This window comes from Equus caballus, chromosome 26 (assembly GCF_041296265.1).
Source record: "Equus caballus isolate H_3958 breed thoroughbred chromosome 26, TB-T2T, whole genome shotgun sequence".
Lineage (NCBI taxonomy): Eukaryota > Metazoa > Chordata > Mammalia > Perissodactyla > Equidae > Equus > Equus caballus.
Window position 1 is genome coordinate 47874377 of NC_091709.1, and position 14148 is coordinate 47888524.

General features: G+C 46.2%; 1 protein-coding gene across 49 annotated transcripts in view; it reads left to right on the top strand.

Annotated features, from left to right (window-relative positions):
• Positions 1-14148, top strand: part of PCBP3 (poly(rC) binding protein 3) — a 281196-nt gene that overhangs the window by 143843 nt on the left and 123205 nt on the right. The gene's annotated exons all lie outside the window — the stretch shown is intronic.

Below are 14148 nucleotides of genomic sequence, written 5' to 3' on the forward strand. Positions count from 1 at the left end.
CAGATCTCTAGGACCGAGAGTTGTTCCAGAATACAGATCTCAAGGACTGAGAGTTGTTCCAGAATGCAGAGCAGATCTCAAGGACTGAGAGTTGTTCCAGAATGCAGAGCTCAAGGACTGAGAGTTGTTCCAGAATGCAGAGCTCAAGGACTGAGAGTTGTTCCAGAATGCAGAGCTCAAGGACTGAGAGTTGTTCCAGAATGCAGATCTCAAGGACCAAGAGTCGTTCCAGAATACAGATCTCAAGGATCAAGAGTTGTTCCAGAATACAGATCTCAAGGACTGAGAGTTGTTCCAGAATACAGATCTCAAGGACTGAGAGTTGTTCCAGAATGCAGAGCAGATCTCAAGGACTGAGAGTTGTTCCAGAATGCAGAGCTCAAGGACTGAGAGTTGTTCCAGAATGCAGAGCTCAAGGACTGAGAGTTGTTCCAGAATGCAGATCTCAAGGACTGAGAGTTGTTCCAGAATGCAGAGCTCAAGGACCGAGAGTTGTTCCAGAATGCAGATCTCAAGGACTGAGAGTTGTTCCAGGATACAGATCTCAAGGACCGAGAGTTGTTCTGGAATACAGACCACAAGGACCAAGACGTGGAGAGTGAGAGAGAAAGGTTAGACCGAAGCTAGTTTGAGAAGCTCCATTTTCTGTTGTGTAGGAGTCGGAAAGGGAGAGAGTAGAGAAGCTGAGGAATGATGTGAAAAGCACACTAGAAGAGCCCTCCTCAGAGCACAAAATGTGGTGGAGGGCAAGTGTTAGTAGGGGGAGTGAGAAACCACAACCACCCAGGCACATTAGGACAACATTTCAGGATGCTGTCAAATAAGAGATAACCCCCAAAGTGGTCAGCAGGAGGAGCAAAGATCAGGCTATCAATTGGCATCAAATTTCTCAATGACAAATTTGTATTATAGATTAATTGGATTAATATCTTCAAAGTACTTGGGGAGAAAAAAAGAAAAAGAGGAAGATTGGCAACACATGTTAGCTCAAGGCCAATCTTCCTCACCAAAATGTATACCTTATAAAAAAAAATAGAAAATATGTTAATGGGAAGGGTACTAAGCTAATGCCGACCACTGGAAAGCAGGCCTAGCAATGTTATTTTCAAGAGAAAGATAAAAAGCATTAAATGGGACAAAGATATTTCATTTTGATAAGTTATAATCCTCTAAAGATGTGGTATTCATGAACTTTTATGTACATAATTACGTAGCTGCAAAATTTATGAAGGAAGAACTTCTAAGAATAGGAAATGGACAAATCCAGAACCATAATGGGAAACCTTAATTGAAAACTCAAGAAGACAGGCTGGCCCCGTGGCCTAGTGGTTAAGTTTGGTGTGTTCTGCTTCGGCGGCCCAGGTTCCTTCCGTTCCTGATCATGGACCTACCCCCCTCTTCAGCGGCCATGCTGAGGCGGTGACCCACATACAAAATAAAGGAAGACTGGCATGGATGTTAGCTCAGGGAGAATCTTCCTCAAGCAAAAAAGGAGAAAAATTGGCAACAGATGTTGGCTCAGGTCGAATCTTCCTCACCAAAAACAAAGAAAAGAAAAAAAATCAAGAAGACGAAAAAATTCATATGGTTATGAAGAATTTGAGTAGCATTCTTAACAAACTCTGTTCCTGACACAGATATACGTTCCTCCCTCCCTCCCTTCCTTCCTTTCTTTTTTCAAACACACAAGGACCATTCACAAATATATTTACCATGTATTTGATTTTAAAGAAAATCTTATTTTTTAACAGCAGAAGTCATTAAGTACAATAAAAATGAAAATTAACCACAAAATGATCACCAAGAGTAACTAGACCCTGTTATATACTTGGAGATTTTGGAATGCTTTTAAGTAAATCATAAACTGTATAAAAAGTAATGAAAATGAGATAGCACTACATGTCAAAAACATGAAGGATGCTGCCAAAACGATTCTTAGGAGAAAATGTTGGAAAACCAGAAACACTTAAAATAACTGAACTAGCCCTATGACTCTAAATGTGAGAGAAAGAATTATAGGATAATTCAAGACAAAGTAGGAAAAATTAATGAAGATAAAGGTAGAGATGAATGCAGTAGAACATGAAAGCATGTTGCTTGGTGCAATAAATTCCGGAAAAGGACTATAAAATACTTAAACTCTCAGCAACTTTGATCAAGGGGGAAAAAGGCAAAACTTTAAAACTTGAGTAACAGGAAAGTAGATACAACTATAGGTGTGGAGGTTATTAAACCTTTCAGAGACTGCTATTTACAACTCTGCAAAGAAATTGGAAAATCTAGATGAAATGATTTTCCAGAAAAATGTAAATCAGCAAAATTGCCTCAATATAACATAGAAAATCTGAATAATGCGTCACTGTGGAAGGGGCTGGCACAAGGCTCAGAGATCTGCGCTGGACAGTACCACTTTGCAGACATATTATAATACCGCCTAAAGGAAATGCAATTCATACAGTATGTAGGTTGTTTTAGAGTATAGAAAAGAGCCAAAGTTCCTCTAGTCATTTTGTGAGATCAGTAATATCATGATATAAAATTGTGCAGGTAATCACAGATCAATGGAACAGAATTGAAAGCCTAGAAATGAAACCACACATCTGTGGACAGCTAATCTTTGACAAAGGAGCTAAGAACATACAATGAAGAAAGGAAAGTCTCTTCAATAAATGGTATTGGGAAAACTGGACAGTCACATGCAAAAGAATAAAAGTAGACCATTATCTTTCACCATACTCAAAAATTAATTCAAAATGGATCAAAGACTTGAAGGTAAGACGTGAAACCATAAAACTCCTAGAAGAAAATATAGGCAGTACACTCTTTGACATCAGTCCTTGCAGCATCTTTTTGAATACCATGTCTACTAGGACAAGGGAAACAAAAGAAAAAATAAACAAGTGGGACTTCATCGGACTAAAGAGCTTCTGTAAGGCAAAGGAAACCAGGATCAAAATGAAAAGACAGCCCACCAACTTTTTTGGAGAAAATATTTGCGAATCATATATTCGACAAAGGGTTAATCTCCATAATATGTAAAGAACTCACACAACTTAACAACAAGAAAAAAATCTTGATCCAAAAAATGGGCAGAGGATATGAACAGACATTTTTCCAAGGAAGATACACAGATGGCCCATAGGCACATGAAAAGGTGTTCAACATCACTAATCAGGGAAACGCAAATCAAAACTACACTAAGATATCACCTTACACCCATGAGAATGGTTGTAATCACCAAGACAAAAATAACAAATGTCATAGAGGTTGTGCAGAAAAGGGAACCCTCATCCACTGCTGGTGGGAATGCAAACTGACACAGCCACTATGGAAACCAGTGTGGAGATTTGTCAAAAAATTAAAAATAGAAATACCACATGACCCAGCCATCCCACTACTGGGTATCTATCCAAAGAACTTGAAATCAGCAATTCAAAGAGACTTATGCACCCCTATGTTCACTGCAGCATTATTCACAACCCAAGTGCCCATCGACTGATGAATGGGTAAAGAAGATGTGTTGTGTATATACAATGGAATACTACTCAGCCATAAAAAAGACAAAATTGACCCATTTGCAACAACATGGATGAACCTTGAGGGTATTATGCTAAGCAAAATAAGCCAGACAGAGAGAGACAAACACCACATAATTTCACTCACGTGTGGAAGATAAGCAAACACACGGACAAAGAGAACAGTTTAGTGGTTACGAGGGGGGAGGGGGTTGGGAGGTGGGCACCAGGAGGGAAGGGGCACATTTATATGCAGATTGACAAACAAAAGGTACAACTGAAACTCACAATGTTATAAACTGGTTTGACCTCAATTAAAAAGTATCCTGCAGGTAATCTTAATCTATAGGTACCTCTGCCTTCTGAAGACAGATGTGCAAACCATAAATAAAATGTTAACAGATGGAATGCAACACCACATTCAGTTTACACACTATTTTACTTTAAGGAGTTTGTTGAGCGCTGTTGGAGGGCTGCTGGCCCTCTCCAGTCTCCTCTCTGCTCTGCTCACGTGTGTCTGCTCTGCTTTGCCTGTCTTCTCTGTGTCTCACTTTTCTTGAATTCTTCTCGTTGTTTCATTCCTTTTGATTTTTAGGTTTTCTCTTTCGTCTTCTATTTTCCTCTGTTGTGTTTACTTGATCTTGTGTGTCTTCTGATTTCATCTGAAGTTTTGAAATATTTTTTCTTTTATTCCCGATTCTTTCCTGAGTTCTGTGACCTCATTCTTTAGTTTTTCTAATTCTGAATTATATTTTTTTCATCTCTTGCATCATTATCATAATGCCTTTTAATCAACGTAAAGATGTCAGATTACTGTTTTTCTATTTTTGCTAGCGTGTCTTTAGGGCGTATGTTTGTTGTCAGTAGGGATGTCATTTTCTTTCTTATTTTCTTTTGTCTTTAAAAAACTTTGTATGGGATTTGACTTTGCAGGAAATTTGTTTTCCTGAACTTCTTAGAAGGGAGACGTGGTTTATAGTAGCATTCCTAATTTCGTGCCTCTAGAATGCCCTCTTCTGTGATTTTTATGAATGGTTAAACTATGAAGGCTTAATGAATGAAATTGGAGTGTGTCTTGTGGTAGGGCGTGGTGGGTAGGTGGCCAGGGAATTAGGTAACAGTGTTGTATCAATGTTAAATATTCTGGTTTTGGTAATTGTACTGGCGTTATCTGGATGTCCTTGTTTTTAGGAAATACACACTGAAGTATTTGGAGTTGAAGAGCGTGATGTCTGGTAATCACTCTCAGATGGTGTAGATCAATAGGGAGAATGAATGAATGAATACATGCATGACAAGCAAGCCTAAATGTGAGCAATTGGAGGAACAATTCAAGGATATATAGAAGTTCTTTGTAATATTCATACAAGTTTTCTCAAGGTTTGACATTACATCACAATAAAAAGCTGTCAAATAAATAAGTAAATTGAATTCTTCAGTGGAAAATGTGATGGCCCTTCTCCAGGCATATCTCCTGTGAGACTTTGGGAGGAGTTGATTTAACAGTGCACCAATTGGGGATCCTAAAGTGAGCCAAGGCTGAGGGCCAGGTATCTGGACCACTTTAGAGGCCACCTGGAGCCAGGGATGCTGGAGCCAGCCTTTCTCTGTTTTAGTTTCTCAATACTTTCCCTCAAACTGGAATTTTTTTTTCCAGAGAGGAAGAGGTAGTAGCCTTTTTTTTTTTTTTTTTTGGTGAGGAAGATTGGCCCCGAGTGAACATCTGTTGCCAATCTACCTCTTTTTTTCCCTCCCCAAAGCCCCAGTACATAGTTGTATATCCTAGTTGTAGGTTATTCTAATTCTTCTATGTAGGATGCCTCCACAGCATGGCTTGATGAGCGGTGTGTAGATCTGTGCCTAGGATCTGAACCAGGGAACCCCAGGCCACTGATGCGGAGTGTGTGAACTTACCCATTCAGCACCGGGCCGGACCCCTGGAATTTTAATTAAAACAAAATAACTCCCTCAGAATATGATAAAAAATTGAGTGAGAAGAGGATAAGCCTCTTGAAGTGACTGGGGTTTCTGAGCCCAGGAGGCCTGGGGAGGGCAGGTGGCACTGAGCTCTCCAAGGCTAGGTGGGTGCCTGGGGGAAGGGGTCTGGCTGCGTGTGCGACGACTTCCTGTTACAGTGCCTCAAGCTGTTGCCAAGGTTGCTTTTCTCCACTATCAAGTGTAACCAGCCGTGGTTCTACTCAGTTCTTAGTGGGCTCATGGTACACATGCCAAGAGTGAGTTTCTGAACATAGCTGGAGCTGCGCTGACTGCTGTGTGGTAGGGGGCCAGAGGGCAAGGGGCGCAGAGAGATGGCCTTGGGCAAAGGCCTGAGGCTGGAGTCCAGACGCTGGGCACGCAACTGCTTCTTCTGTAGAGCTTTCTGCTTTTATCCTGAGCAACACCAGACGTCCCTGGCAGGGGCTGCCCTCGTGGCCAGTGAGAGCACGATGCAGGAGCTCGCCTGAGGGCTCCCAGCCTGATGGAGATGTCCTGGCGGTAACCTTGGACCGGGTCTCTGTGAAGTGGAGGCGACATGTCCTCTTATAGATAGGAGCTGTGGGAAAGGCAGAAACTTGTAAAACCAGAGGAAGCTGTCACCTCAGCTGGCCGAGGATGTCATGGGTGAAGCCCCAGGCACACGGGCAGTGCTGTGCCCATTTTGTGCTCTAGGGACGCTCCCGAGACAGACTGCAGTCACCTCTGGGTATGAAAGGAGTGAAAGTGACCATGGGGAAAGGGGTCAGCCTGGGCAGGATTACAGACAGATTCCACGTGCCACGTCCTCACTGCATTTGCTCTTCTCCATGCGGGTTTCACAGGGAGGCGATCCACATCTGGCATCATGTTGGTCGTAATCAGTTTGTTCACGTAGCCACTTTAAAACCACACCTTTATCACACAGTTGATTGCAGTAGACTTTCGTTACACGCTCTGCTTATATGCTTCTCGCACATTTTTTGCTTTTGGCTCTCGTTTCCTTTGGAAGAAATTCTAGAACATGAGTGCTATTCAGAGCCCATCACTGCATTTGCTGATCTGTTACATTAGCAAATGTTTGGCTCGTGCCTGTGAGACAAGGTTAAGTACTCCAGCAGGAAAACACTAAAACAGTATGTGAAGATTCAAACCCATATGATTATTCTCTAAGTTTAAAATAATCATATTATAAAAACTAATTATGTTTGTAACTCTTATGGTGCACATCCCTCCAGTGTCTCTTAGTGACATTTACTGAGTGACATTTACTGAGCTGATCAGTTGTCTTCTGGCACTGACTGTCCCTCTGGGAGCTCTCTGAGAGCTCCCCCTCCTTTTCCTAGAGGACGTCTTCATGATCCGGCTGTGACCGCTCAGCTGGACCTTAGAGGGGGCTCCTTCCCTTGGGGTGCATCCCAGGCAGGGGTGCAGATGCTGCTTAGCTCTCACTGCCCTCCTCCTCCTTACTTCACAGCTGGGGGCCCTTCCTCTTCGCTCCTACAGGTGAGCCAGGGACCCGGGGCTCCAGCAGGTCCTACAGCAGCATCGCTGGTTGTCGGCCTCCTGTGTGGGCACGGCCCCTCCTTGCTGTTCTCTCGGAGCCCAAGGCCCTGATGTCCATGGTCAGTATGATCTTTCAAATTATAAAACAGCTCTGATGGTTTAACCTCCCTTCACTTGCCTCTTCTTGGCTTAATATTCATGAAAGATAATTACATTTATGAGCTGTCTACATGTCTCCTGGGCTGTGTGAGCTTAGGGCTGTGGTGGCCGAGGCCCTCAAGGTGGGGCTCTGAGGGTAGGGTCAGCAGGGTGTTGGGAAGGGACAGAGTCCTGGGATGCCTGAGTATGAGTGATGTGGGCAGGTATGAGGGGTGGGGAGGACTCAGCTGGGGCACTTGTGCTTCCTCCTGGACACTGGAATGCCTGGGGCGTGGTAAGCAGGGCAGGGCAGGGCAGATTTGTGCTTTTGCAGTGTTCCTCTGGCTTCAGAGGGAGGAGAGGCTTGGAGGGAGGTGGGAGCAGAACAGCATGAGGACCCTGAGGACCCCAGGGCAAGGCTTCTGGGGAGTGGGTTTGGGCATGGGAACACTGCAGGGGAAGTTGTGGAGATGCCAGGGCTGCCAGCCACGGAGACACCAGTGTAGGCTGCATAAGGAAAAGGTTTACTCTTGTCATGGTTGAAGGATTGGCTGGGTTTTACTGTATTTTTAGTTGATACTAAAATATTTCTCTTGAATCCCTATGAGTTGTTTGTGACTGTTTTCTTATTTTCAATAAAGAGTAAAAACTTCAGTCTGCATTGGACAGAATTATAATTTGAAAACAAAAATCTTTATTTTGTTGTAAAAATTTTATTTTGATTCTTTAACTTCATTCATTGAAAATCCCTTGCAGAGCCACTTCAAAAAATAGACTGATTTTTATGGTTTCTCTCCTCACAACCTGGGGACTGTTCCTTCGCCTGACGCTTGTCTGTGCTGCTGTGTGCAGGCAGGGCCTCTGTTCGCTTCTTGCACCCGAGGGGCTCTGAGGGGGCAGAGCCCACCTTTCTTCTGGGTGTGGTGACCATGCAAGTGGGTTTATGTATTTTTTGCTTATGCTGCTGGCCAGACTTTTAAAATAACCTTATTTTAAATTTTGCTTATGTTTATTTTGTTTTTATTATGTTTGTGGGTTTTTTTATCTTTTGCCCCTCAGAACAGTTTGGCCCAGGACGATAGTCGTCTTTTGTTGTCCCTTCCATGGAGTGGAAGCGTGGTGCTACTGTCTATCCCCAGGACTCCTGCGGGGCCTGTGGGAAGGTTAGGAAGAAGCCCTGGTTGGTTTTGTCCTAGGAATGCAGGGAGCAAGGCGCCTGCCCATCTCCCTTTCCCATGAAGTTTAAATGCAAACACGATGCATAGGACGGGGTTTTGGGGTTTGGGGAGCCGCTCAGGCAAGTGCTCAGTGTGCCTGGCACCGAATTTCACCCCCAAGTCTCTCAGCGCCTGTGGAGCCCAGGTGTCCAGGTGTCCGGGTATGGGCAGAAGAAAGGATGAAGTGAGCCTGCCTTCTTTAGTCTCTGGTTGTGGCAGTCTGGGTCATACTCTCTCAGCTGTGGTTTGGGGACACACCCACAGCCACGGCATGGGAAGGTCTAAGGCCCCCTGGAGGCTTCCTTCTATGGGAAAGGTGTTTGTATGTGACATGGGTTGTTGCTGGGGGAGCGGAAACCACCCCTGACCTGAGTGAGGGCAGCAGGAAGAAAGTAATATATATAATGTGGAGGGGCAGGAGTGGCAAAAAGTCAGGGTCCCAGGCTGGACCACGGGAGAAAGCCAAGGTTAGGGTCCCTAGCCAGCCCCCACTGTGGAGAGGAGAGCTTGCTCCTTCCTTCCTTCTGGAACTCCTGCCCCCTCTCTCGTCCTGCTGCCTGCAGTGGCCCTTCCAGGGATGTGGGGCTATCTGGATTGGGTGCTTGGGGCCTTTTGGGGCAGCAGGGTGGAGAAGTGCACACAGAGGCAACTAAAGCTGAGCTGGGGACCTTGAGGGTAATGCTACCTGCCTCCCCTCTTGTCTCCTGCTGGAAGGACCAGCTGTTCCCTGCACCTGAGCCCACTTGAGAGTGATCAGGAGACACGCTCTTCCCAGAGCACGGAGCACAGTCTTCCTTTCTTCCTAACATCACCAGCAAATAGGTGAAGGCTGGCATTGTTTGTATCTGGACGCTTTCAGAAGTAATAGAGTAAATACATTCCTCACACTTTGTTCCTTTCTCTTATTTTCTGTTCTTACTCTAGAATTATCCTGGGAAAATAAGGCTTAAAACTCTTCATTTGTATAGCACTTTGCAAATTACACAGTACTTTTCACAATGCTGAAAGGTGGGTATTTTCTTGTCCTCATTTAGAATGAGGGGCTGAGGCTGAGAGCAGCTGAGTCATGGGGATTGGCCCAGGTGGTTGAGCTGAGGGTCCTATGCCAAGCAGGCCCCCAGGGGCTGGGGTCGTGGGCCCAGGGAGTATCCCCGTGCCTCTGGAAGCCCCCCTACTGCTGTACTGGTGGAGACGCTGCTGGACCCAGCTCCACATCCTCCTGAAGGGGTTGCTTCATTCCGCTTGACTCTCCGAAAAGGAGCTGCCTCTGCCCTCGCTCCATCCTCCCGCTGCCACACTGATGAGCCAGAGGAGGAAGGCCTGCCTGCCCTTCTGCTTCTGGGTCTCCCTCCGGACCTCCTGCTGGAGAACCAAACAGAAAGTCAGCTGATGAGGTGTGGTGGGCAGACTTTTAGGATGGACCCCAAGATTTTCACCCCAGTATGCAAGCCTTGCTTAATTTCCCCTTGAAAGTGGGTGGGTCATGGGACATAGTCCTGTGATTATGTTGTGTTACCTGGCAAAGGGATTTTGTAGATGTAATTAAGGTTTCTAATCTGTTAACTTGGAGTGAATCAGAAAGGAGATGGTCTGGGTGGTCCTGACCCAGTCGCATGATCCCTTTAAGTCTGGGTATACATGTCAGAGATGGAGGAAGCCAGAAAGGATTCGAGATGAGGGAGCATCTCCATCTCTGGCCATGTGCCAGGGAATGCAGGCAGCCTCTGGGAGCTGAGAGTGGCCCCCAGCTGACAGCCAGGAAATGGAATGTCAGTCCTACAGCCACAGGGAGCTGTACTCAGCGGCATCCTGAGTGAGCCTTGAAGAGACCCAGCTCCAGGGGGAACACAGCTGGTTGACTCCTGCATTTGGGACCTTTCTCCCTGGAGAACAAGCTACCCTCTGTCCACTCCCCTTTGTGGCTGTGAGCTGATAAGTGGCTACTGTTTTCAGCCCTAAGTTGTGGTAGTTTGCTCTTCAGCAATGAAGAAGCAGTGCCCAAAGGAATCTTGGAAGCGTGGTTTGCAGATTTGGTTGCAGATTTGGCCCCAGCAGCGTTCCCTCGCCGAGTGACAACTGGGCTTTGTTTTGTTTTGTTTTTTGAGGAAGATTAGCCCTGAGCTAACATCTGCTGCCGATCCTCCTCTTTTTGCTGAGGAAGACTGGCCCTGAGCTAACATCTGTGCCCATCTTCCTCCACTTTATATGTGGACGCCTGACACAGCACTGCCTGACAAGCGATGCGTGGGTCCTCACCCAGGACCTGAACCGGCAAAGTCTGGGCTGCCGAAGTGGAACGTGCGAACTTAACTGCTGTGCCACAGGGCCAGCTCCTGTTTTGTTTTGTTTTAAAAGATTAGCTAGTAATCTCAGTGCCATATTACAGCTAATCAGAACCTCCCTCCTGATGAGAAGGGCTGCTTTTATCGCAGTAATTGGTTGCAAATGCTTGTGCCTTTGAGAGTGTTCTGATATATTCCATCTCATGGATATTTGTCTGTTTCTACAAAAGGCCAAGTTATGACCCATCTTACTATGTTTTCTCCAAAACTCTAGTTTATTTCACACTGCTGTACTTCCAGATGAATGTTAGAGTCCTTCTGTCACTTTTAAAAAATGTAGTTGGATTTGGGTTGGCCTCTCATTAGTTACACATCTATGTTGAGAGGAAGGGATGTGGTGGGGCTCTTTGCTCATATACCATCCAGGACATTCAATGAAATTTTATGGTTTTCTTGGTATAGATCTTTTGTGCTCCTTATTCAAGTTTTCCCTGATCATTTTATATTTCATATTCTTGGTTTCTATTGTAATTATTACTGATATATAGTAAAAATATTTATTTTTGCATGTTCAGTTTATAATCTATTAGAAACTGCATCCTATTGGGTCCCATAATTTGGAATATATTAGGCAGAGAATCACATTATCACAAATAAAAACTTACTGCCCTTCCTTTTAAAGTATCTATAGCTCCTGGTTATCTTTAACTAACTGCATGGCCCAAATTTTTATAATAACATTGAATTGCAGCCTCTCTTGTACCAAGCTGTACTCATGCTCAGCCCCTGCAGCCAGACTTCCACCTCCTTCCTGTTCTGAAGCTGCAGGACACAGCTTATGCATGACCTGCTGATTTTTAAAGTCAACGAATTATTGACTGTTCTTATGTTCCTTTCAGAAAACCTCTCCTCCCGAGGCTGTTGCCACACCCACCCTGCCCCCCACCTGCTTCTGGGAATGCTCCTTTCCTGACTGGATGTAGGCTTTTTTCCTTGTCTACCACTAGATGGGGCAGTGTCTGAAAGTTTGGTTATTCTGCTTGCTCTCCGGGTTTTCCAGTCACTGGGAATACGGACGTGAGCATCCTTGTTCTGTGGAGACTTCTCTCCCAAGATGCATTCCGGGCCTGGCCAGCTGTCCTCCCACAGTGTTCTCTGGTACCTTACAGGAGCCAGACCCCAGAACCTGCTCCTGTCCTCCTGACTGCGGGGAACCACTGGCCCTCTAGTCCTCTTCCCAGGCTGGCCGTCTTCCCAAGTCTACCTTCACCACATCCCACCATGAGCCCAGGCTCCTCCATGTCCTCCTCCTCATGTGCTCATAGGCTAGGGCTATGTGCAACTATGCAAGGCAGGCCACAGATCAGGAAGGCAAAGGACGAATGGATCCACTGAAAATGGGGCAAAGAATGCACCAGAGCCACAGAGGAGGAAATGCCTGGCCAGTCACCACATGAGGGGCCCAGCCTCCCTCAACCCCAGGAATGTCAAGAACAGGGGAGGGGCCGCTTCATGACTTCACTGGCAAATGTGGGCTGAAGATCTGGGGAGTGGACAAGCATGCTGGAGGACACTCACACTGCTAGGGGAACCAGACCGGAGCGCCCACCTGGGAGAGCAGCCTGGCAGTGACCAGGGAGGTTGAGGACTGCCGTATCCCCCACCACCCAGCTGGCCCTCTCCTTGGAGTGCACTCGAGAAAAACCAGGCACGGTGCACCAGGAGACATGTGAACAGGTTCCCTTGCAAATATTCAGAAATGCCCAGTCTACATGGGACTAGACATATAAATACATCTCATCTAAAATGAAGAATTAGATCTGCATGCATCAGTGTGGATAAATCTTGACAACATAATCTTTTTTTTATTGAGGTATGATTGATATATTATATTATATTAGTTTCAGGTATATGACATAATGATTCGATATTTGTATACATTGTGAAGCGATCACCACAATAAGTCTAGTTCCCATCTGCCTTAACAACATAATCTTGAATGTAAGCAGCAGTGGACATGTGCACATGATGCCATTTATACCGGTTTTCTGAACACATGACGTAATAGGAGATCTTGTTAGGGCACATGCCTTGGTGGCAGAAGTGCGACAGTGTGCACAGGGAGAACTCCCACTCCTGTTGATGGCAGGGGCCTCTGGAGGGCACACGAGCAGAGAACAGGCTGCTGGGGCAGTTCTTTAGTCTTTTGTGCATTTTATTCATTTAAGAAATAAGCTGAATCAAATATAGCACAATGTTAAGATTTGTTAATTCTTAGTATTGGGTACACTGATGTCTCATAGTTTTAGTTTCTCTAGGTTTGAAATAGTTCATGGTGAGAAATCAAAACTGTTTTCTCCAGCTGTAAATCCAATGAGCCGTCTCAGGAAGGGGAGCTGTCTCACAGTGTACCCCCTTACTCAGAGGGCATCCTGATGGGATTTGCTGCCGGGGCCCCTGTGTGCTCTTGGGCTGGAGGGTTGGAGTCCCTGCAGTGCTCTCAGCACGTCCAGAGCTCTGGTGGGCCTGGTCCCAGCCCAGCTCTGAAGCTGAGGCTCCCCAGCTTGCGATGCCCCACCCCTGGACTGAAGTGTGGACTTTTCCCCATGGTTTTGGGTTGAGGGAAGTCACCAGAAGCCCCCTGTGCTTGCTGCTCAGCCCAGGCCTGGGCAGCTTCTCTCCCGAGGACCCTTTCCCTGGCCTGCTGGTGGGGCTAGTCACTGAGCTGGGTGGGCTCCTTCTCCCCTCCTCTTCCCTTCCTCATGATCCAGTGTGGATCCAGCGCCTCCAGAAGATGTGTGAGGAGGTCACTGAGGTACAAGGGAGGCACAGTGGGGATGTCCCCTTCCCAGGAGCAGCGAGGGTGCCCCACGGAACAGGGCTAGAAGTTGGGCTTGATGGAGTCTCCATCTCCCACTTTTGGAGCATTTCTCGGTTTCCTCTGAAGAACAGGCTCAAAGATTAGAATTTAGCTACTTTCTTTTCCTGTCTGCCATATGCAGCGAGTGTTGCCCTGAGCCAGCCCTTCTCTCCAGGCTGGCACGCAGCCTTTGAGATGATGCTCACGTGTTATGTTTACATGGTCGCCCTATGGATTATGCTGTTTTCCTGGAGAGAGTAGGATGAAAGCCACAGACCTCGTTTTCATGTAGAAGTTATAAGATGTAAAATCAGAACTCCAGTGAGAAAATGCTGTCACCACTCACTCCTCAGCAGTGAGACCTCTGGAAGGAAATCTTTGTGGTGCCCACCTCTCAGTGAGCAGCTGGCTGAGGGACAGTCTTCAGAGAGCCATCCTGTGTCACTCCCCGGGCAGCCTCCTCCCCACCCACCTGGGGCTGCCGAGGTGCTGCTGCAGGGACGGGGACCTCGTGGGCATAGGTCTGCTCTGCCCTGACCAGAGGCCAGCTGGCCGCTCCTAGGCTCTAGGGTCTGAAGGGCAGTGATGTCACTGAGGCAGTGAACGTGGAAGGACATGTCCTCTCACTCTAGTTATTCCTGTGAGCACACGGCTCA